At 44.5% G+C, this 22,900-nt stretch overlaps 1 non-coding gene across 1 annotated transcript; it reads right to left on the reverse strand.

Moving 5' to 3' along the window:
* Positions 1–20,581: 20,581 nt before the first annotated feature.
* On the reverse strand, positions 20,582–20,663 carry trnaf-aaa (transfer RNA phenylalanine (anticodon AAA)). The gene has a single exon. It is a non-coding gene; the product is annotated as a tRNA-Phe (tRNA).
* Positions 20,664–22,900: the final 2,237 nt, after the last annotated feature.

Consider the following 22,900-nt stretch of genomic DNA (forward strand, 5'->3'; position numbering starts at 1 on the left):
GCCCACCACTCTCTGGCTGAAGCAATGTCTCCGCATTTCTGTTCTGAATTGACCCCGTCTAATTCTAAGGCTGTATCCACGGGTCCTAGTCTCCTCGCCTAACAGAAACAATTTCCTAGCGTCCACCTTTTCCAAGCCACGTATTATCTTGTAAGTTTCTGTGAAATCTCCCGTTAATCATCTAAACTCCAATGAATACAATCCCAGGATCCTCAGCCGTTCCGAATATGTTAGACCTCCCATTCTGGGGATCATCGGTGTGAATCTCCGCCGGACACGCTCCAGTGCCAGCATGTCCTTCCTGATGTGTGGGGTATAAAACTGGACAGAGTACTCCAAAGGGGGCCTAACCAGAGCTTTATAAAGTCTCAGTCGCACAACACTGCTTTTATATTCCAACCCTCTTGAGATAAATGGCAAACGTCCCCTCTCTCGGCCGTCAGGATATCTAGTACAAATCGATTTTGTGTCACTACTTCCTATCCGCCATTAACTCAATGTTAATGAGTGCTCAGCCTTCCTCCATCTCATTTGCTAATACACCATATGCGAGAATGTTCTGTGAGTGTGTACCCATTCCAATGCAGTGGGATGCCCCTTCGAGTTCGGCAATTGCTGCCCTTCGGCGCGAAAACTGTAGTTGAATTGGACAGTATCGCCGGGTAGCAGCACTCCTTTCTCCCCGGTGGATTGGTGGTACCCTTCCTCTCCAGATGCCATCATGATTGGATTAGATTACTTACAGTGTGGAAACAGGCTTTTCGGCCCAACAAGTCCACACACCGACCAAAGCGCAACCCACCCATACATTTACCTAACACTACAGACAATTTATCATGGCCAATTCACCTTACCTGCACATATTTTGTGACTGTGGGAGGAAACCAGATCAACCCCACGGCAGACACGGGGAGAATGTGCACCCTACACACTGTCAGTCGCCTGACGCGGGAAATGAGCCCTGTGCCACCGTGTTACTCATGGTCTGACCAGTGAGAAAGGAACAAACAATGTTTATGATCGTATCATTTGCGTATGTTGCTGTACAAGGGTCATTGTTCAAGTACAGCATCAAGGGAGATACCCAAAAGGAGTCTTCCCCGCTTGGTGAAAATATACTTTTCTCCCCTGCAATCCACTGTGTGGAAGGCTGTGGTCGGTTGCGTGTCAGGCTTGGGACTGTAGTTAACCTGGAGTTCGGGTGGTGACACGAGATCTGCCCTAATCGCCCCCCACTATCAACGTCAGGCTCGACGCATCCGGCAGAAGCTGGCAGCTGGCATTTCTCGCCAGGGTTTCAGTAATTTGCTGGGCAGTCTACCGTTGGGCTGTGTGCAAACATATCCAACAAGTGTAGCCAACGTCTAATCTCCAGTTTTGTTTTAGGACAAAAGCACATGCTCTGTTCCCTTCACATCTTGCAATGGCCCTTCGCAGCTCCCACATTTATCTCCAGCAAACAAATTCCCCTCCAGCTTTAGACTCGCTCTCTATCCACGGCCGTCTCCCTTCGGGTTCAGGTGTGTCATTAATGCCCTTTGCCCGCCTTGGGCTTAGGTGCTTGATCTGGTTTCATTTGCTGCCAAGCCCCAGAGCTACTATCTGCTGTAGTACATTCTGCACTGCATCTCGGGGGGCGGGGGCGACTGCACCACTATATTCACCCTGTCTACAGATGTCGAAGAAGCATCCATATTTTCCACACGATGAAACTCCCTCATCGCGTTTCTGAATCTTACCTTGATCATAGAATATCCATTTACCATGTCAGGTGCCCCTTTTGCCCTGGTGGCAAGTACTAATTGCCAGTCACCAGTCCGGCATGGATCCCTACATAAATATTAATTATCGAATTTCTAGTCGTCCTTGATACTGAATGGCTATAGGTCGCATGTGAAGATCCACTTCGTCCTCTCAGTTCAGATTACCGTATTTCGCTGCATCCCAGACGCCCCTGCCCTTATGAATAGCCCTACCAGTGCGCCTGCCAAGAGTGTGAGCTGGGGCAGCCCCACATTTGCTTAACACTTCTAAACAATACTTGCACTAAATTGGATTCGGGCTTGTGCGATGCCCCCTCAGTCCCAGCTGCAAGTTTGTAATGGGTGGCGTGCATCCACGTTGCTCTTCCGGCGAGCTTAACAGCTCTCTGTGCTGTAAAGCGTACTTGAAACGGTCGCAGCCACCTCTTCGCCTTCCTGTTTTCCCTCCTGAAGTCTTTCGTCACTATTCCGGCTCCAGGTTATAGATAGTGCATCTTCCCTTCTGCAGATTGGGGTAGTGCTGCCTTCACTTGATTCTGTATTTGGGACAAAAGTATAGAGAGTTTCATGCAGTAACAGAACATCTCAACCTCACAGTGGCCTGTTATCTGTCTTCCCTTAAGTCTTGTGTCAATTCCTGTGTTTGCCGGCCGACCAAACAAAATCTCAAACGGGCTTAGATTAGCTCTCCCTTTTCATCTCTCTCTCATACATAAGAGCACAATTGGCGGTGCCTTTCTCCATGTCATCCCTAGTTCCTCACATCATTTTGTCAATTTATTTTTTAAGGTAGAATTTTCTCTTTCCGCTGCCTACCGCTTGTTTGGTGGTAGGCACAGTGTTATTGCAGGTTTATTCCCAAATAATCACTGATCTGCAGTAGGACGTTATTGAAAAATGATGTCCCACTGTCACTACTAGGCTCAGAGTGTAGGTTTGCTTGCTGAGCTGAAGGTTTGATATCCAGACGTTTCATTACCTGGCTAGGTAACATCATCAGTGGCGAATTCCAAGTGAAGCGAAGCTGTTGTCTCCTGCTTTCTATTTATATGTTTGTACTGGATAGGGTTCATGGTGTTTGTGGTGATGTCATTTCCAATTCCTTTTCTGGGGCGTTGATAAATGTTATCTAGATATATGTCTTTTTTCTGGTATTGTGGTTGGAGAGCTCGGCCTCATGGAATTCTCTGGCATGTCTTTGCTTAGTCTGTCCCAGTCGAAATGGTGTTTTTGTTTCAACCGTGTGAAGAGCTACGGAGCAGGGAATGTTGTGTCTTTTTGTGGCGAACTGGTGTTGTGTATCCTGGTGGCTAACTTGCTTCCTGTTTGTCCTACATTGTGTTTGTGCCAGTCCGTTCATGGAATTTTGTCGATGACGTTGGTTTTGTCCATGGATTGTACTCGGTCTTTTAAGTTTGTTAGTTTATGTTTGAGAGTGTTCGTGGAATTCCGGGGGGTCTTAGTAGTCTGGCTGCCATTTCTGAGACGTATTTTATGTATGGAAAGGTCGATCAGTTTTCTGGCGCTGTGATGTCTACTTGTCATGGTTTGTTCCTGAGGAATCTGCAGACTGCATTTTTTGAGTATCCGTTCTTCTTGGTTGTTCTCCTCTGTTTTCCGAAGTTCGTCTGTGCTGAAATGTGTAGTGGCTCGTTGGAGTCGTGTTCTGATACAGCTTTGTTTGTGCGTGTTGGGCTGGTTGCTGATGTAGTTAAGTATTTGGTCAGTGTTTGTCAGTGTTCTGCATGCGCAGACACTCCAGAGAATGCCTCGAGGCCTCGCAGTCCTGAGCAAATACAACCCCAGTCTCACTATGAGATCCAGAGCCATCAAATTTACGGGGCAGAATTCCGCTAACAGAATTGAGAATTGGAATGTATACACATTACTGATTTCACGCAATATGAGTGCTGTAAAGCTCTCTCATATCACGACACCTGATGCATGCATTGTGTTGAGGAACCTTCCACTGATCTTTCTTGATGTCAACTCTCTGAACTAGCTTGATTTGAGGAGTGAATGTGCTGGCCATGTATCAACTAAAAAGGTAACTGGTGTACCTTCCACATATAACATAGAGGTCAGCAACGACATATACGCATCACTGCTATATTGAACATATTGTCCACACTTCGCAATCTCAATGTTCAATATAGAATTGGGAAACATCTCAGTGCCCGTTAGGTTAGTAGAATAGATTATCATAAGGGATTCTTCGTTGCCAAGTATAAAGGAAAGAGTTTTACCTGTACCTTGTGGCCTGCCCTCCTCAACCTATGTCTTCCAAAATCAGTCACCATGTTGTCCAGCCTCCCGGGCCGATTGAGGCTGTCTGTGCGGGCACTGTCTCGACCGCTGCTCCAACAAAGAACCAGCCAGATCTATGTCTGCCAGCACACGTCCACGATCCCTTCATCTTCATCTTTTGCGACCTCCACCTGTGCCTCTCTCTTTTCCCGCAGTTCCTCCCTCCAACGGCTGAACTACCATTTGCATCATCATACGTGATTGCTGTTCCATCTTTAGTTTCTGGTTATCATTCTCTTAGACCAGCAATTATTCAGCTTGTATCACGTGTTGTTCTTTCAAATTCAGCTTTCCCGTGTCCCAGGTAATACATGTATCTTTTTACCTTTTTTGTTGTTTCGTACTTCATTCCATTGATGAAGCTGCTCATCAGGTGTGCCTCATACGGTGTGATCTCTGCCGTCGTTATGTTCTTGGGTGGTATCAGTCCACAATAGACGTTATCGACTTTCGTGAGGCGTTTAAGATACTGGGACACTGTCTCAACTTCTTTTGGGCTTCTTGATTCAAGTGGTTGTGTGTACGATATGCTATCGGTGATTCAGCAGACCCTGAGGCGGCGACTGTTGACTTGGAAACTTCGCGAAGTGGATCTCGTAGTGGGGCTGTCACTCTTAGAGGGCACCCATCAAGCTCAGGATCTGATCAAGTCTTAAGACGCTGTACAGCATCATTAGGTTGTTTTCCGTGTGTGTGTATGTGCATGTGCGCTGGTGTTTGCACGTGTTACTGATTTATCTTTGATTCGAGATGTTCTTTCCCTGAAGTCAGGCTCAGCCTTGAACATGTTATAAGCATTCCAATTCACAGGTTCTATTTTCCCCTTCCGTTTCTCCTTCTCTCTCTCCTGCAACCGGGACCTCAGCATTTGTAACTGCATGTTACAAAACCTTCCTTTCTCTGGAAAACCACATTCCTTGATTTACATTTCTAATTGATTTACAGAAACTGGGCCTTAATTTGTTCACATATTGTATTTTTTCTTGACCATTCCGAGTTCTCGGTGGATACTTTCGTTGTTCACTCTTGCTGGAGCCGATTTTCATCGATATTGGAAAAGTGTTCATCTTTCTGTCTGACTGTCTGTCTGTCTCTCTCTCTCTCTCTTTCTCTCTTTCTCTCTCACGATACCGTAATCTTCTCTTTGCCAATATAAATTGCTTTTACCTGCAGAGGTCCCCTCTCATTGGGCGCAACTGCATCATTTCGTAAACCAAGAACCCTCGTAACCGGTGCATTGTTGGCGAATCCAACGATGCCCATGGTGGCTCCAAGTCTAAAACTACCCTTAATCTTGCTGTCTCTTCAACTCTCTAGAGACGGCTATACTTTTCCTTGAGATTTCCTCGAATAGCCCGCGAGAGTTCACTGGTCTCTCTTCCTGGTTCATTTATTCTCTTTCAACGAGTCTATGTCATATTACTGTAACCACAACTCTTATCCCGAAGCTATTCAATTCGAACCGCGACTCTGGGGCGATCCACATATCCCCAGTTCTCTCACGCAAAGGGGCCAATTCAGCACTCGAGATGAAGTGAAATACATTAAAGGATCTGGCGCGTACAGCTCCTGGGAATCTTCAAAATCTTACCCAGTCTCAGGGTCCCGTGCAAACCCCCAAGTTTACTGCCGTGGGATTTCAATCGACTCGACTCAAATACCTCTAAGAGAAAGGAAAAAGTTTATTTTTGAGCTCTGCAGAGTGGATTCGACACATTTGCAAGACGCCTCATGTTCGGTGCGCCTGGCGTTTTTCACACATTCCCTTTATACTATATATCGCTTTGCCTTATCATACCTCAAGCCAGGAACCTGGATCAGTCGAGTTCCTTTTGACACATGGGGTTGGTTTTCCTAATTCATTGACTGCTGAAATAATAGATTATTGGCCTTGAGAGTCAGCTGTAAATAAGATTAAACTTTACAGTTTTTCTGACCTTTTGCCAAGTTTGGTCCTAACGTTTTTGTTTCAACCATGCTTTCACAGATTTCACAATAAATGTTAACTTTCAATTACTGGGGATGAAGCTGACAGGGACTCAGTAAGTGTGATGGAGTGAGGATGATAGTGACAAAATGAGGGTGAGGTGTCAGTGTGGTAGTGACACAGAATGTGTGAGTGGATCAGGCCGATAGTCACGCAGTGAGAGGGAGTCAGAGTGATAGTGATGCAGTAAGGCTTAGGGATCGGAACAATAGTGACGCAGTAAGAGTGAGTGGTCAGGGTGATAGTGTTGCAGTAATTGGAAGGAGTTCAGGCTGACATGATGTAGTAAGTGTTACCTTGTCAGGCTGATCCTGACGCATAAAGTGGAAGTGTGATAGTGACGCAGTAAGAGTGAGGGGGTCAGGCAGAGACTGTCGTAGTGAATTTGCGGCAGTCAAGGTGATAGTGAGGGAGTAAGTGTGAGCGTTCAGTCTGATAATGTCACAGTAAGTGTGAGGCATCAGTCTGATAGTGATGTGGTAAGTGTGTCGAGTCAGTGTGATAGTGAAGCAGTCAGTGTGAGGGGGACAGGCTGTTAGAGACACAGCGAGTGTGGTGGGGTCAGGCTGATAGTGATGCAGGAAGTGTCCGTGAGTCAGAGTGCGCCTGACTCAGGAAGTGGAAGGGGACAGCATGATTGTAACGCAGTGAGTGTGAGGGAGTCAGCGTGATGGTGACGGAGTAAATGTGAGTGTTCAGGCTCATATTGATGCAGTAATTTGAATGCATCAGGCGAATACTTGCCAGTAAGTTTTAACTGTCAGGGTGATAGTAATGCAGGAAATGTGAGTAATCAGACTGATTGAGACGGTGAAATTGTGAGGGGTCAGGCTGATAGTGATGCGGAAAGTGTGTTGAGAGCAGAGTGATAGTGACGCAACATGTGTGAGCGACTCAGGATGATAGTGACAGGTTAGTATGAGGGAGAGGATGGTAGTGACGCAGTGAGTGTGAGGTGTCATGATGATAGTGAAGCAGGCTGTGTGAATGTGACATCATGATGATGACATGACAAGTGCGATGGGGTCAGGGTGACAGTGACACAGATGCTTTCAGGGGGTCAGGTTGTAGTGATGCAGTAATTGTGAGCGGTCAGGGTGATAGTGACGCGGTGAGAGTGAGATGTCAGTGTGATAGTGACGCAGAGGGGTCAAGCTTATAGTGACACAGTAAGTGCAAGTGTCAGGTTGACAGTAATGCAGATTCACTCACGGGGCCAGGTTGTAGTGAAACTGTGAGTGTGAGTGTCTCAGGCTGAGAGTAATGAAGTAAATGCGAGGGGTTAAGGCGAATCTGAACGCAGTAAGTGTGCAGAGGTACTGCTCGAAGTGACGCTGTAAATGTGAGTGTTGAAGCTGACAGTGACATATTAGGTTTTAGGGGATCATGCTGATCTTGATGCAGCAAGTGTGACGTTGTCAGGATGATAGATAAGCTCGAAGTGTATTGGGAGACAATAATCTTGACACAGTCAGTGTGGGGAGTCAGGGTGATAGTGACGCAGTAAGCATGAATGGGTAAGTCTGATAGTGACGCAGCATATGTGAGGGGGTCAGCCTGGTAGTTACACAGTAAGTGTGAGCGGCTCAGGATGATAGTGACGCAGTAAGTGTGAGGTTTCAAGAAGACACCCACGCGGTAGGTGTGACTTGGTCAGGGTGACAGTGATGCAGACATTTTGAGGGTGTCAGATTGAGAGTGACACAGTAAGTGTAAGGGGTCAGGCTGATAATGATATACTAAGTGTGATGGAGTCAGGATAACAGTGGTTTAGTGAGTATGAAATATCAGGGTGATAGTGACACACACGGTATGAGTGGGGTCGGGTGATAGTGATACAGCAAGTGTGAGGAAGTCAGAGTGACAGTGTGCAGGATCTGGCTGAAGGTGATGCAAGAAGTGTGAAAGGATCCGGGTGATCCAGACGCACTACGTGTGTGGGGTCAAGGTGATAGTAATGCTGAAAGTATGAGTGGGTCAGTCTGATAGTGACACAATCCATTAGAAGGTATCAGGCTGGTAGTGACACTGTAAGCGTGAGGGGGTCAGGCTGATATGGACGCACTAAGTGAGAGAGTGTCAAGGTGATGGTGACGCATTAAGTGTGAGCAGGTTAGAGAGATAGTGATGCTGTTAGTGTGTGGGGATTGGCTAATGAAGTAGGTGCGTATCTGTCAGGGTGTTAGTGATGCAGTGAGTCTGAGGGTGCCAGAGGGATAGTGATGCAGTAAGTATGTGGGTGTCAGAGTGATTGTGATGCAGTTACTTAAGTGGATCAGAGAGATACCAATGCAAGAATCATGATGGGGTCAGGCTGATCGTGACGCAGTACGTGTCGCGAAGCCAGGGTGATAGTGACGCAGTATGTGTGCGGTGCTCAGGCTGATAATGATACAGTAAGTGAGAGGATTCTGGGAATAGTGAAGCAGTCAGAGTGAGGTGATGAAACAAATTTGAAGGGTCGGTCTGGTAGTGATGTTGTCAGTGTGACTGCCTCAGGCTGATAATGATGAAATACATTTGAGGGAATAATGCTGATTGTCAGATGATACGTGTGAGCGAGTCAGCCTGATATCGACGCCGTAAGTGTGAGTATTGAAGCTCATAGTGAATCAATAATTGTGAGGTGGTCAGTGTGATTGTGGCTCAGTAAATGTGATGGGGTCAAGGTGATAGTGACACAGTAAGTTTGAGGAGGCAGTGTTGTAGTAATCACGGTAAGTGTGAGGCGTCAGTCTGATGCTGACATCATAAGTGTGATGTATTTAGGCTGATAGTGACACAGGACGTGTAAGGATTCAGGGTGATAGCAACATTGGAAGTGTTAGGGCGGGACTGATAATGACAAAGTAAGTGTTTGACAGTCAGGCTGACAGTGACGCCGTCAAAAGGAGGGTATCGAAGTGAAAGTGACGCAGTAAGTGTGAGGGCGCCAGATGGATAGCGATGCAGTAGGGCTGAGGGGTTCACGCTGATATTAAGACAGTTTTTAGATTAGATTAGATTACTTACAGTGTGGAAACAGGCCCTTCGGCCCAACAAGTCCATACCGACCCGCCGAAGCGCAACCCACCTACATTTACCCCTTACCTAACACTACGGGCAATTTAGCATGGCCAATTCACCTGACCCGCACATCTTTGGACTGTGGGAGGAAACTGGAGCACCCGGAGGAAACCCACGCAGACACGGGGAGAATGTGCAAACTCCACACAGTCAGTCGCCTGAGTCGGGAATTGAACCCAGGTCTTTGGCGCTGTGAGGCAGCAGTGCTAACCACTGTGCCACCGTGCCGCCCCCCAGTAAGTGAGAGGGGGCAGGTTTATAGTGATGTAGTAAGTGTCGGACGGTCAGACTGATAGTGATGTATTCAAAGGCCAAATATCCAAGGCTCACTGCAGTGCAGAATAGCGAGACTTCTCAAGTCTAAGAAAAAAATCAATAATGCTCCTCTTGGTCATAAATCACAATGCTTCATTTTAAAATTGTGCTCTCCAGAGGGATTCACCAATGAGGGAATAAAATTTAACTGCACCATTCTGTTTATCTCTTCAAATATTTTTCTCCTCTCAATGAGATTACCTCTCTTCTTTTGAAAGTGTTAAAAAAGGCCGGATTTTCCCAATTTCAATTCACAGGACTAACGTTCCTCTATGATATCAAGGCTAATCACCATTCGTGGTATTCCTGATATGGCAGTAGTATATTTCGTAAATTGAGGATTATAATTTCTCATAATGTACGCCAAGTGCGGTCGAAATGAGCCAACATACATTGGAAAGAATGCTTCTTTCTCCTGCCCTGAAATCCTTCTGCAGCTTTCACAACAGATTTGTATAACTGCTGCTAGACTTCAATGACTTATTTTAAAAGTTTCCAAGATGAATTTCTAAAAATCTGTACATCAGACTTTCTACATCAATCAGATTTCAGACTGTAACCTTCGACAAATAATCTCTACAAATATCCCAAATGACAAATATGATAAAGTCAAATCGTTGCTATTTATTAAACCATGTGGACATGGATACGTTGACTAGTCAAAGTGTTTCCCGCTGGTGAGGGAGACAAAATTTAGAAAGCATAGTTTTAAAATTAGAGGGTAAGCATTTAAAAGACGTCAGGGGCAACTTTTTCAGTTGCATCCAGAATGAGCTGCCAGAGAAATTGCTGGAGAGAGGTTCAACTGTAATATTTAATGGCATCTGGATGGATATGTGATTAACAAGGTTTACAGGGATGTGGGCCAAATGTTGGCAAATGACTCCTGTTCATTTAGGATATCTGTCCACGATGGTCAAATTGGAAAGAATGGCTACTTTCCAAACTGTATTGCTCTAGGACTTGACGACTCTAGAACAAGCGCAAAAACATTGCAAATCATTCCGTCAAGACGATTTCAAGTTCCAAATCTTCGGCCAATCTTCCTCTCTTGTGCTCACAAGTTCATTACCTGATGTCAGAACTTTCGGATTAATTGCTGGATCCATTCCTGGAAATCGGTTCTGCATTCTTTCTCATTCCTACGTTTCCTTTAATGAATGCAGCCAGTGTTTATGGACTTAGCATCAATATTTCTAATACCATATTTCGATGAATAATAAAACACAACCATATATCTACTTTGGCAACAGCTGCTGAGCAATTGAGTCAAAATCAATTGGACGCAGTGAGACAATGATCCTCTCTTCGTGTGGTGTACATCCGTGACACTATAACTCGATGAAGAAACAATCTCACAAGTTCAGCTCTGTCAGAATCTAGGTTGCGGCGAAAACCTGTCAATCTGCAAAGGTAACGTTCGTCTGTGTCTCTGCAAAGGATTTGGTGAAATCTTTGGGTCTGGACAATTTGTCCTTCCAATAATTTACGTATTTCATGAATTCAGTTATTTTACTATGAAAAGTGTTGATCGTTCTGCTGCTCTGATGGCCGAGAGATTACGGCGCTGGATTTAAAATCTACAGGGGTCTCCCTGCGCGGTTTCGCAATCCTACTCACGGCGTAGCATCCTTTGGAAATAACTTATTCCTTTGCTGCATTTCGTGGTGTTTGAGCTTTGCATTCAATCGAAAGTAAATTTTCAATTGTAAAGATTCGGAAGTAATTTCAAGCCTGATTTAGTCATCTAATTGAATAAATCATAAGTCGAGACAGAAAAAGCCACCAACTTCCAACATGAATAAGTTTCAACACATTTGACGAAATATCGTGAAATGTGGATGTTCGGAGGGGAATTAAGCAAAACAAGAACAATGCAATACATTTACCTACAGGTGATGAATACTTTTTTTAGGATCAGTTGAAAGTCAAGCTGAGATAATATTTCAGACATACAATTTGTGATTATTCTCGATTATAGATTCTCAGGGTCAGAGTAGAGTGAAGGAAACAAACCCCTTGGTCCAATTCGCCATGCAGACCAGGTATCCGAGCCTGTTCTATTCCCGTTTGCCAGCACTCAGTCGATATCCCACTGAATCCTCCTTATTCTTTGAAACGTCCAGGTGGCTCTTAAATGCTTTAATTGTTCCAGTTTCCATCACTTCCTCTCGCAGCTCATTGCATTCAATTACCTCCCTCGGCGTGAAAGTGTTATCACTTACGATCCTTCTAAAGCTTCAAAGTCTAACAATAGACACATGCACTCCAATTCTTGTCTCCACTATCCGAGGGAAAATGCCTGTTCTATTTATCCTATTCGTGTCTGTCATCATTTCATAAACGTATTTTAAGGCACCCCACAGCCTTCGATGCGTACCAGCATATTCAGTATCTCCCTATAGCTCAAATCCTCCAACTTTAGGAACATCCCTGGGATTCCTTTGTGAACCTGGTCAAGTTTCACAACATTCTTCTGACAGGAAGGAGACCAGAATTGCACACAATATTCCCAAACTGGCCTAAGCAGTGTCCTGTATTATTGCAACATGGTCTCCCATCTCCTACACTCAATGTTTTGACCAATAAAGGAAAGAATACCAAGGAGCTTCTTCACTATCCTAACTTCATGCGGCACTACTTTCAAGGAATTATGAACCTGCATTCCAAGGTCTCTTTGTTCAGCAACACTTCCCAGAACTGTGCCATGAAGTTTCGACTGTGAAAATCAGAGGAGAACATCGATGTTCCCTGAAATGGTCCGCGATTTTGCGCTATGTCTCTCTGATGCAGAGGAGACCACACCACAATCAACGCATGCAGTAAGTCAGGTTGCAGGAAATCCAGGTAAATCTTTCGTGCATTGTAACAATTCTTTGCGACCTTGCACAGTGACAAGAGACAGTAGAGTAGAGTCAGCGTATAGTAGCTTTATTTGTCATTTCTACCAGATACAACTGGTACAATAATAAAACAAAAGAGCTTTGCTCCAGCACCTAGGTGCTATATGAACGCACAGAATACGTGGCAGTACAGTCATACACAAGGCAGCATAAAATGTATAAAAAGTGCAAAATCTGTAAGGTTGCGCAGTAATTCCTGACAAGAGAAGATAATACACACAATGGTGGACAAAGAACAACGCAACAATGAAAGATCATTAATAAAACATTGTCTTTTGCAGCCATTCAAAAGGTTGTCCATAAATTGCAAATGGAAGAAAATGTGATCATACAGTGTAGAGACGCTTGAAGGCTTGTGGGAAGAAACAAATGTACAGACTGGCTGTGGGACACTAAAGTTTCTTGCATTTTCTGCCAGATGGTAAGAGTGCCAAGAATGTGAATCAAAGATGTGTGTGGTCGTCCAAAATGCTGTTACCTTGGAGATGCAGTTTGGGTTATAAATTTATTTGATGGAGGTAAAAAGACCCCGATGATCATCTTAGCTATTTTCACGATCTCTTGCAGGTTCTTACGATCCGAACTGCTGCAATTCCTAAACCATGCAATGATGCAGCTGCTCAGGATATTCTCAATGAACACTTTCTAGAATGTATTGAGGACAGCATGTGTGCGAGGGGCTTTCCTCAACCTACTCAGAAAATAGAGTCACTGCTGTGCTTTCTTGACTATGTTGCTGGTGTTGTGGGACCAAGTGAGACAACCCACCAGATGCACGCAAAGAAATCTGTGGCTCTTAACAATCTGCATTGGGGAGCCATCAATGTCCAGCAAAGCATGATGGTTCTCTGACTTCTTTTAGTTGACGAAAACTGTTTCGTTTTATCCACGTTTAGTGACAGGATGTTGGCTCAGCAGCAGTCCTTTAGCTGTTGCATGTCCTCTCTGTATGCTGACTCATCAGTCCTGTTAATGAGATCCACTGCCGTCATGTTAACAGCGAACTTAGTTACATAATATCAACTGGACATCGATGCAGAGCCTCGTGAAAGCAGGGGGAACACCAGTGGACCAAGCACACATCCCTGGAGAGCACCGTGCAGAGTGTGATGCTGTTGGAGATGCTATTTCCAATCTGGACTGACTGTGTGATCGAAGTCCGTAAGTTCAGTATCCAGTTAAAGAGGGAGGCATTCAAGCCCAGCAGACCCGGCTTTGCAGTCAGATGATGAGCAATGACAATATTACATGTAGAAATGAATTCAATGAACAGTAATCTGACGAATGTTCTTCTTGTTCAGGTGGATGAGGCCAGATGGAGAGTTGTAGAGATGGCATCATCTGTTCAGTGATTGGGGTGACAGAAAAACTGCAGAGCTTCTTTAAGGGGGAGGGGAGTGCAACAAGCTGATAATATATCACATCACGAGCCTCTCGGAACAATTCATGATGGTGAGTGGTAACACAACGGGGCCGCAGTCATTGAGACAGGGCACTGAGGACGTCTCGGGCACAGGGACGATCACAGTGACTTGGAGCACATTGGAACGGTGGAGCAACTCAGGGATATGTTAAAGATATCGATGAGAACATCTGTCTGCACCTCAGAGGATTCTCTGAGCAGCCTGCCACGGATGTGTGTGGTCCAGCAGCCTGCCCTGGATGTACTCTGCATTAAGTTTCCCCCATGTCCGTCGTGGTAAGGAAAAACACCTGGTCCTTGCAATTGTATGGTTAATGCAACATCTTTTCATGGTACAGACATGCATAGATTTGTTGAACTCTTCCGGGATGGAGGCATCACCAGCACCAGCAGGTGATGCTGTGCTGTGTTTGGTGATGGCTTTCATTCTCTTGCATATGCTCCGCATCTGACTATCCTGAAAAAAAGACTGCATATTCTCTGCACGTGTGCGTGCTTTGCCTCTTCATTGGCCTGGCACAGATTGGTCCTCGCTGTTTTCAATGACATCTTGTCACGTGCTCTGACGTTGGAATCACGGGTCCTCAGCAATGCTCGCACATTTGTGGTCATCGAGGCTTCTGGTTGAAGAGTGCTTAGACACAGGGACGTCTTCAGTGCAATTGTTAATGAAGCAAATCAATGATATTGGGTACTCCTTGAAGTTGATGGAGTCACCATCGGTTGCTGCGTCATCAAACAGATATCAGTTAGTGTGCTCAAAGCAATCTTCAACACAGAAATTGCTCGTGCTGGCCAAGTTTTCACCTGCTTCAGAACAGTTTTGACACATCTGAGCAGCGGTCATATCACAGAATTCGCATAACGGTGATGTCTCCGAGGAGCCGAGGTGCAAGCACGCTCTGCCATGTTTGTGTTGAGGAATTTTGCACAAACAATATACGGCATGCTGCCCGCTCTCAATACAGAGTCCATTTACTGATAGAATTCAGTTTAAATTATATTCCCTATGGTGTGTAAACAAGCCCTTCGGCCACACCAATCCTCCAAAGAGCAATGCACACCATCACATGCATCCCTGACAAATGCACCTAACACTACAGGTAATTTAGCATGGCCAATTAACCTAAACTGCACATCTTTGGACTGTGGGAGGAAACCGGAGCAGCCAGAGGAAACCCAGGCAGAAGCAGCGAATGTGCAAATACCACACGGATAGTTGCATGAGCCGGGAATTGAATGCGGGTCTCTGGCGCTATGAGGCAGGAGTACTGACCACTGAGCCACCGTGACACCCAGGAAGCACGGATTTGAGATTTGTATGGTTAAACTCTCCAGCAAAAATGAAGAGTCACATCAGGGTGTGCACTATTCAGTCTGCTAATACCCTCATGCATGTCACAGAATTCCTCCTGAGCATTAACACTGAACGTAATATCGAGGTACAACCCAACTATCAGGACAGCAGTGAATTTCGATGGCAAATAAAATGTTCTGCATCCAATAATCACCAACTGCACCAGTGATGAGCAGTAACTGTAGACTTGCACAGAATCTTTGCACCATTTCGTCTTGATGTAGATACGCAGATTCCCACCTCGAGTCTTCCTGCACAGCGATGCATTACGGACGGCAAGAAACAAGGCAAGACCATCCAGCTGGATGGAAATGTCCGGACCTCTGTCGCTTAGCTATGTTTCCATGAAAACAAAGACGCAGCAGTCTCTGCCACAGTAGGATGAAGTCCATGAAGGAGACATTGCAGAGGCCAATGGTCGAGAGAGCTGTCGAGCTTGGGTTTGTTTTTAACCCGGCACAAACTCCTGGTCAGGTTCATTTTCGGTCAGTTCCTGGACTTGAGCAGTGTTTGCATAATGTAACAATACTTGTAAATACTGGGTTGCCTGTTTCCCCCATGCCTAACAAAACTGAAATTAAGTCGCCCTCGGTCAGGAGAGGCCACTGCGAGGTGAGGTGTGGGAGCAGGTTTTGCACCCTGAAAGACAGAGCACAACTTGTGACTGATTCAGAAACATCCATGTTATGTGGGCCCATACCAACTCAAACACCCGGTTGCCAGTCATTACAAATTCCTCTCACACACCCCCAACGGCGGATCTAACCTGGAACTCCTCCTCTGTCAAAATAAGGCCACACATCAACTGGAGGACAAACAACTCATTTTCAGCCAGAAACGTACAAACTTAAGGTTTCAACATAGAAATCACTAGGTTGCAAATCTCCACACCCTCCACCTCATCGCAGGTCTAACCCTCCTCCTTCCGGCCTATCTCCTGGAACTGATCTAATGTGTCAATCGTCTTTCTAACTGACACGTTCCACAGCCCCAACTGTCCAATCTCATGTTGCTCCTACATGCACCCATTTCAAAACATCCTGCCTCCCTGTCCCGAAGCCGCATCCTTTGCTGTAATTATTTCTCAGCTCCATTCACCCTTTCCAGTGCTGACGATGTGCCCTGTTCGAAACGTCGACTCGACTGCTGTTCAGATGCTGCATGAGCAGCTGTGATTTTTCTTGCCAGATCCAGTTTTTTTTTTGTCGATTATGACTTTCCAGCACCTTCTGTCCTCATTATCTTCAATTTGTGATTTTCCTAATCCTTTTTAGGAGTTGTAGCACCTCTTCTCCAGAATCTACACACATGTTTTCTTGTTGCTTTCAAAATATATAAATAATACACTGCAAGAAATCACGAAGCAAGTTGGTCAAAAGTATTCATTTAGAAATAACAATAAATTGGTGACTGCCTTCCGAGAGGATTAGATGTAACATAATTCGTGGAATAGTGTTTGCTTGTGTCCAGAAATTCAACATCTACTGGGACCACTTGAACGGTAGTTCATACATTGTTCAGAGAAAATGTCATTCAAAGCCAATTAGATAAACTGTCGGATGGCCACGACAAAACCAAAAGACAAGAATTTATTCGACAGCCCTGACAACACGCGAGAAGGGATCAACAGGATAGAACCTGTTGGCGAGTTCGAAACCAAGAAGATTCGAAACATTGCTTCATTCAGAAGCCGGTCTAGAAAAGACTTCAACAGTTGAGTGAATATAAGTTTTCAATTGGAGAATGTTTAGCGAGTACAATGAGAACAGTTGTTTTCTCGTGCCAATGCGAACTGCTTGGAAGTAGAATGGCTCAGTGGAGTTGAATTTTCTGGAAATATGAGAAATGGAATGTTTACGGTCTTCTGCTGTCCACATTCGTAAGAAACTGTGCATTAAGAACTGAAAATGAAAATTAACGATGAAAAGCAGACTTAGCCCTCTGCTTGTGGTGTAGCATTGTTCAGAACAATAGGTTGTTTCTCAGGCTAAAATTGACCAAAATAATAGATGGGGAGCTTATCCACGACCTTCGTTGGAGCAGTTGGAGTGGAGAGCTCAGTTTGAAGTACCAAATGCCAATTATTCATCTTCGCTGTCTGAATTGCTTAGTTAAACATTCTCCCAGTTTAATGAAAAAAAACTTTGCTATCAGAGCTAGATGTTTTCATGTCAGCATGTTCAAATATGAGAACACACTCCATGGAGTAGATGTGACTTAAATATTGACTCTAGCGTCAGAGATGTTGACATATTTCTGCACCAAAACAACACTGCCATAGGTATCAAATCAAACTGAACAAAGGTGTGGTCAGGTAGGCATTTCCTGTCTGTCGACTCTGCCAATGGACCGCTTCAGGCCCGATGTAGGAATAGGACGTGGTGACATCTGTTCGCCAGTGGACCACTTTATCCTTGTTCACGATCTATAAACCGAAATTAATTTTGAACTTCTTAGCCATCAGCATGATAAGTGTTATATAATGCACAGGTTTGCTTCTCGAAAGAAAGAGCGAAATCTGATTTAATGAAGACGCAAATTCAAATTGTCCCTCCTCGACCAGAAGATAGATATCGCGATCAAATTGAATACAGAAAACAAGCAATGCTTTCTGGGAGTCAAGTAGTTGTACTGGAAGAACGGAAACATATATTCGGAACTCAGGTCCTATACCACTTCCACAGACAAAATGTTCTTAAACCGTGATCTTAATTCGACCTTCATGTCCACCAGTGTTGTAATAATGATCTGAACAAGTCATTACTTTGTTTTCTTTGATATTATCTCCTTCAAAATCAGTTTCTCTAGATTTTGAAACTAAAACCAAGCAATACTAATGCACCCTATTTCACTGCAAAGACCAGAAGAAGATCAATTTTTATGAGAACAGAAATAAAGGTACGCCCGTCTTTAGTGAGAAAACACAGTTACCATTTCGACTCCAAAAAAGTCTTCTTCGGAAGTCTTCACAATGACCAGGAAACAATAGACTCAAAATGAAAAAAAAAGAAGCCAAACTGCCGCGAATACACCACCCGCAAACGCAACAAGTCCTACCCGAATAAGCCATATTAGAACTATCAACATCAGTGGAGAACGGAGAAAAGCTTATTCTTCGGTTTTCAACCTGTTATGGCGTAGTTTGTAAATTCAGAATTATGATTAGTTTACAAAAAGCGGGATGAAAGCGGGATGTAGGATGTCTGAAAAAAGCAAGTGCGTGCTTTGCTTTGAAGAAGGTTGGCAGTGATGAAAATGGAAATTAACTACAGTAAAGGGGGCTTAATTAATACTCAGAATCGTTGCAGCACACAGGGACGCTATTCTATTTGTGAGGTTTCAGTTCAGCCATTTCATAATCACGACTGCTGTTCTCTTTGATTTCCATTCCAGGCTTAGGTGACTGCCTGATGGAAATTTGCACATTCGCCCAATTTCTGTGTGGTTTCTCTGGTTTGCATCAACATTCTAAACAGTTGCAGGACATTTGGAATCTCCATTGAACGCTCACAGTTACAGAGACAGGGATGTGGAGAGGGCCTGGATAGGACATACTTCAGAGGATTTTTGTGAACCTAAATCGACAGAGTGGGGTAAGTCTGCTGTTTCCTGGGTGAGCTACATGGCCAGAGAGTGGTCAGAGTATTCTTCCCTGAGAGAGATACATTGACAGAGTTGGGTTAGTTGGGTTAGTTGCTCTTACCTGTGTCAGTTACGTTGATATAGTAGGGTTAGTCTGCCCTTCCCTGGGCGAATTTCTTTCACAGAGTGGTGACAGTCTGCTCTTCCCGTTTTGGGCTCAGGTTTCCAGCAACTGCAGTGTTTGTTTTATGTTAACGTTAATAATGTTTTGGAAAAAACCAATGACCAGCTAGCATCGGAAAATCCGTAGATGTACTGGTATACCAATACCTCTGTATCATCCTCGCCAACATTTTGATTTTCTGTAGCAAACACTGTCCAAAATATTTACTTAGTGTTTCCCCACCATCTCCTCTGACTCCACACACAACTTCACACTATTATCCTTGATTGCCCCAAAATTAACTCTCGTCGTTCTTTTATTCCTGACATACAGATGGAAAGTCTGAGAGTTTACCCTGCTCTTATCCACCAACAACTTCTCATGTCTGCTCCTGGCTCGTCTCAGCTCTCTTTTTAGGTTTTTTTCTGACATCGTTGTAAACCTCGAGCGCTCTAATTGAGTTTTCAGTTTTGTCCTCACATAAGACTTCTAGTTCTTCATGATCAGGGATTCCAAATCATTAGTAAACTAGGGCTCTCGGGTTTTACATCTTCCTCCCTGCCTGATATGTCCATACTTATCTAGGACACACAGGAGCTTTTCCTTGAATAAGCTCCACATTTTTAATATGCTCACCCCCTACACTTTCCTACCACATTCTACGCTGCCTGAAACCTAACTCATTGCATCGTAATTTCCCTTATCCCAGCTGAAACTCTTGCTCTGTGGAGTACACCTATCCATTTCCATCACAAAGTTAACCTGAGAGAATTGTTATCGCGGTCTCCAAAGTGCTCACCTACTTCGAAATGTAATACCTGGCCAGGCTCATTACCCAGTACTAAATCTAAAGTGGCTTCGTCCCTTGAAGACCTGTCTACATACTGTATGAGGAAGCCCTCCTGGACACACTGGTCAAATACTGACCAATCAATAGTAGTCGTACTGTAGTGTTCCCAGTCAATATTTGGATATTGTCTTGAGAGTTCCAGAGTATTTCATTGTCCAAGAATCCAGATGAAGATTGGATTCCTCACGAACGGGAACAAGAATTCTTTCAATGTCTCAGATGAGTTCCTGTCCTGAGAACATCAGAGTCCATGTCCGGTCCTCTTCTCGGTCGGAGAGTTCACAATTCTTCATTCTCTGATACCATTTCCCAAAGAGTTTCTCAAGATTTCCAAAGCTGGAGCCGAGATTATATGGTTTGCTTCTTAAACATTTTTTCAACTGCCAATTGAAAATATTTTCACAGTATCTCTTCACAATCCCCTGGCTTGCACCATGGCCAGGGATGAGAAGTCTCGTTTGGTGGAGAGATTCCCGAGGCTGGTGAGTTTCACTTTGGAACAAAGGTGATTAAGTGGCAATTTTCTCTGGCTGTTTGTAATGATGGGAGAGGGAGCAGTGAGGAATGAGAACTTTGACGAGCAGGAGAAAGTGTTGCCACTAACCAGGGTCAGTGAACAGAGGACAGGGGTGAAAGGAATCTAATGAAAAGCAGCACTTCTGCTCAGGACGTTCCATAACAACTATAGAAACCCGATGCGTCGAGCAGTGTATCTGGAAAGAGAAACAGACGTAATGTTTGAAATATGAAACATTTCTGATGAAGAACGCAAGTTTCCCAAGTCTAATGAAATTACCGGCCTGGTTTGCAAAACAGTTTCTCTGCACTTGGAGCGAAAACTGCGCCAGAAGGAAGGCATTCATAACGTCGTCAGCAGGATTCGAACCTACGTGGGGATACCCCGAAGGATTTTTGATCCATCGCCTTAACCACTCGGCCATGACTACAGGCAGTGAATCGCGCTTGAGCATCAACCAAATCAGCCATAATCTCATTGAAAGCTGTCGCTGACATCATGGGCGAAATGTTTCCATCTCCTTTCATACCTTTGCTGTCATTTGTAAGGTGCTAGACACCAATGTAAAAGAAAAAAAGCACAAAGCTAGGAAAATATTTTTGCAGAAAAACTGAGGCCAAATAATTTATTGAAAGGAAAATCATTCTTTGCAATTTGCCAAATCTTTTTGCGAACATGACCAGCAGAGCTAATCAAGGGAGCTATTGATCTGAGTGTTCTTGGACATGAAACAAACAAAGGTTAGTGACATGTTCTGGCGAAAAAAATGGTCTTTCCTGATGGTTACAATGAAAGAGATAGTATCCAATAAAATACAGAAATTTTAGATGTAGATATATTTCGATGTGATAAGATTCACTTTCAGTCCCGAATTACCCCAGAGATGGAGGGGGCGAGTTACTTTTCTTCATTCTTCAACTCCTTAGCATGGAGGTACAGACATGAAACCGCTAGAGATGGAGTTCCTGAATTGGGAACCAGCGACACTGAAGGAACTCGGCAAAAGTGAGGACTGCAGATGCTGGAAACCAGATTTTAGATCCGAGTGATGCTGGAAAAGCACAGCAGGCCAGGCAGCATCCGAGGAGCAGGAAAGTCGACGTATCTGTTCCAGGCTTGCTGTGTTCCGCAGACAATTTTCGTTTCTGGCTCAGATTTCCAGCAATTGTAGCTATTTGTTTTTTGTTAACCTTCATGTTGTTTTGGACAAATCCAATGACCTGCTCACATCGGAAAATCCGCAGATGTACGGGGAAACCGATAAGTTTGCTGAACAATACAAACATTCCTTGAGCGGGAAAAGGATCCGGGCCACGGTGCTGAGAGTAGCGAATCCTCACAGGCAAATAACAAGACAAGGCGATAGATACTATCGTATTTGGTCGAAGTAAAACACCCTTTCTGAACATTTTCGTTGCAGATTATTTTCAACTTGTCTTCGAAGATTGTCAAAGTGTGAAAAGGTCATTCTGCCCATTGTGCATTGCGGCTAATCAGAGAGCCACCTATTCTCGTAACAGTTTCTAACTTTGGCCCAAAGTCTTGTGTGTACTAATGTTTCCAGTGCAAATGTCAATGAGGTTATCCTGTGTTCTTAAGTGGCACAATAATGGAGCATTTTCACAACGAATTGTGACTCTTTTGAGGAACTTATGCTCATTATCACCCACAGAGGGAGACACACAGGAAGATACCCCATGACTGACAGAAGTGCCCGTTGTGGTGAGCTGGAATTTGAAATGGATAACAGAAGAATTGCAAAAGGGTCACCCCAGCAGAATTGCGGATTGGGAGCGACAAGCCGGACCACGGATGAAGCGAGACACTCCCCACGACCCAGGTAGGGTACGAACCTACAATCTTTTGATCTGAAGTTAGACACGTTTTCTATTACGCCGCTGGCCCAAGCTGCCCATTTCGTTTCGGTATGTAATGTCATGGACTTTCACGGAATCAGAATGAAAAATGTGGCCAACAGCAAAGACAATCACCAACAGTGCTTCATTTCGAAGCTTCCAATTTGTGAAGCAGTGCCTTTCACTGGCAAAGGAGAAACAGTTGTCCTCAGCTGCCTGCTTCAGGGTCGCTTCCTTCTCTGGTGGATGTTTTCATCGTTTTATTCACAGTCATGACGCGATTTCATGATCTACTCCAGTGCAAAAGTGTCATGGTGTCGTCCAAGCAAGACCCTGCAGAAACTCAGGGAGAGACTTCGGGTCATTTCGGCTCAGGATGTGGACTTAGGCGAGATGTGTGACACGTTTTATTGGCGCCGTCACTTCACTGCAAATTAGCGGCTCAAAACGAGCCGTTGTTAGCATCAGCCTCATCTGTCACTTCCTGCCGTGCATTTGCAAAACAACATCAGATGGAACCCATCCGGCCCAGGGATTTTTTCACACTCTATTTTCACACTCTGCAGTAATTCTAATAACTCTATCTTGTAAACCTCAATCTCTTCTAGTCTGGACGCCAGTATCTCTGCATCATCCTCGCCAACATTTTCATTTTCTGCAGCAAACACTGTCCAAAAATATTTACTTAGTGCTTCCCCCCATCTCCTCTAACTCCACACACAACTTCCCACTATTATCCTTGATTGTCTCAAAATTAAATCTCGGCATTCTTTTATTCCTGACATACCTATGGAAAGCCTGAGGGTTTACC

The sequence above is a fragment of the Hemiscyllium ocellatum genome, chromosome 18, assembly GCF_020745735.1.
Source record: "Hemiscyllium ocellatum isolate sHemOce1 chromosome 18, sHemOce1.pat.X.cur, whole genome shotgun sequence".
NCBI lineage: Eukaryota > Metazoa > Chordata > Chondrichthyes > Orectolobiformes > Hemiscylliidae > Hemiscyllium > Hemiscyllium ocellatum.